The following is a 2,521-nucleotide window of genomic DNA, read 5'->3' as shown; positions in this document are numbered from 1 at the left end:
TGCTTAATTAAGACAGCCCACCTCACTTAAAGAAAGTGATAAGATGTCCAATCAATCAATCAATCTTTTTTTTTAAAGAAATAAAAGGTTTTATTTCAGGAATTTAAATCTATAAATTGACCTGTTCAAAGGTGAGAGATATTGAGAGTTCTACATCTTATTACAGTAGGTAAGAGAAACTAAATTCAAAACCACAGGAAGGAAGATGAGTCATCTGGGCAAAGTTTAGATGGACTCCATAGGCAGCCTGAGTGGAGACAGAAAACAAAGCTAGCTGGCCTCTAGTCTAGGCGGAATAGGCAAAGCCGACCCTGTTGTTGGCCATGTCATACACAAGGTAGTATTCCTTGAGGAAGATGTCACCCAGAATCCACAGGGGCTAACCATTGGGGGAGGGCAGATAGGTGGCCTCGATTCCGAGCTGGCAGTAACCATTGTTGTTGAAGACATAGGCAAGGGGAGGCAGAGGGAACTATGACCCATTGATGACAAAAGTGATGGTGGGCATATCCTGGATGTAGTTGCAGTTGACCACAAAGTCACTGTTCTGAGCCTGCTGGGCTCCTGTGGTTTGCAGGAAGGCATTCATGTACTGCTGAGGAACAGCCAGAAGGAAGGTTCTGGTGTTCACAGTGGCCTGGCAGCCTTGGGAGCACCAGCCAGTGGTCTGGTTACCCATGGCAAGCTCCTCAATGCCGATTGGCCAGTAAACTTCCTGAGTCATGGGGGTCCAGGTGATCTGGCCAGAGCAGAGCTGAGGGTCCACACCTCTGAGGATGAGCTCCCCTCCATACTGATGAATTGACTGACAGGAGAAGTAGAAGCTGAAGATGGTCTCTGAGAGCTGGCCCTGCTGCAGCAACCCCTTCATCACCATGGGACAATTGCCTACAGTCATTGCTGGGTAAGCCATGCCCCAAATCCCATCAAAGTCAGAATAGTAGAAGGGGCTGATGGGCTCATTCTCACTCAAGCCAAACTCCTGGTTATGGATGACAATGTTCTGAACCTCAGCCTCCAGGCTCTGCCCCCTTTCTTCGAGGCCACCTCCACTGCCAGCCCACCTTGCCCTCCCATCCCCCATGTGCTGGGGCCTTCCCTCACTGAGGGCCCTTCACACAGAATCCTGTCATTTGAGGCCCTCCATGAACCTGCCTGCGCATACCCACCCACACATGTGCACACCAATCAATCAATATTAATCCTAAACTTAAAACTAAGTAATAAAAATAATTGCATCTAAGTTGTCAAGGAACAGTAATAAGGCTTCCTATGGGTTAAGGATATTCAGTCTTGGTGCAAGGATCATTAATAAATCATTGCTTATTTCCCAAAGAGCATGGTATTCTAGTCAAAATCTTGAGAGGAGAAGAGTCGTAAGCTTCAGCTCTGGTTTTTCTCCCCTTACCCTCCTCATATTGGACAGAGAAAGGTTCTGGCATTTTGGGGGGCAAGTGGGGGGCAGGGCAATGAGGATTAGGTGACTTGCCCAGGATCAAACAGCTAGTGAGCATCAAGTGTCTGAAGCCAGATTTGAACTCGGGTCCTCTTGAATCCAGGGCAGGTGCTTTATCCACTATGCTACCTAGCTGCCCCAGTTCTTGCAAATTTTGAAATGGTCAGAGTATATTGAATTTTCTATCTTCACATAATTGTCCTAGAAGCATCCCCACATTAGCTGAAGACAGTGTCCTGATTGTAATCCAGGGACAGATTGGAAATTGATCTTCAACCCCAATAAAAACCTTTTAAAGCAACTAAACCATGCCCTATGCGAACTTCCTGACCACCTCATGTATAGGAGAAAATGGATATCTGGCAACCAGGGCATGCAAATTATCCCTTTGCCAAATGTGCTTTCTTAGCGAGAGCCCAATTTCCCTTAGACACTATATGTACTGGTAAGAATGTATGTACCAAACTTTTGAGGAGATGTCTTGTATCAATTATTATTATTCTACCACCTTAGTAAATACTCATTTCTAAAAACTACTTAAGGTTGATGGAAAATCTCAGGGTCGGCAGGCAGCAAACTCCATCCTTGACTTCCCAGAAGTACCCCTCGTATCTTTAAGATGTAACCTTTCTCAACAGTAAGATTAGGACTCACAATGACGATAGGGTACATATATGGGCTAGATAAATATTACATATCATGTAATATTGTAAGTATACTATGTTACAATATGATACATATTATAATGTATTATCTCTATCCATAGTTTTGCAGTGTGCTGGCTTATCTTTGAGAGTAAGAGTTGGAATAAGGATAGCTTATATAGGTTACATATATACATTTGTATACGATATATACCTATATAAATGTATATAATATATGTATAATATATGGACATTTGTATATGTGTTTGTGTGCATATACAGATATGTGTGGATATACACATGTATACATGCTTAGCTTATAAGGATATAGCTGCTAAACACAGGGCAAAGAATATAGGAACAGGGCTTACTATGGCATCTGGCACATAGCAAACACTTTTGACATACTTATCGATTGATT

General features: G+C 43.2%; 1 pseudogene; it reads right to left on the bottom strand.

Moving 5' to 3' along the window:
- Positions 1 to 286: 286 nt before the first annotated feature.
- LOC122753794 lies at positions 287 to 1,084 on the bottom strand (annotated as a pseudogene).
- Positions 1,085 to 2,521: the final 1,437 nt, after the last annotated feature.

The sequence above is a fragment of the Dromiciops gliroides genome, chromosome 1, assembly GCF_019393635.1.
Source record: "Dromiciops gliroides isolate mDroGli1 chromosome 1, mDroGli1.pri, whole genome shotgun sequence".
Classification (NCBI taxonomy): domain Eukaryota; kingdom Metazoa; phylum Chordata; class Mammalia; order Microbiotheria; family Microbiotheriidae; genus Dromiciops; species Dromiciops gliroides.
This window is presented reverse-complemented; position numbering and strand designations above follow the sequence as displayed.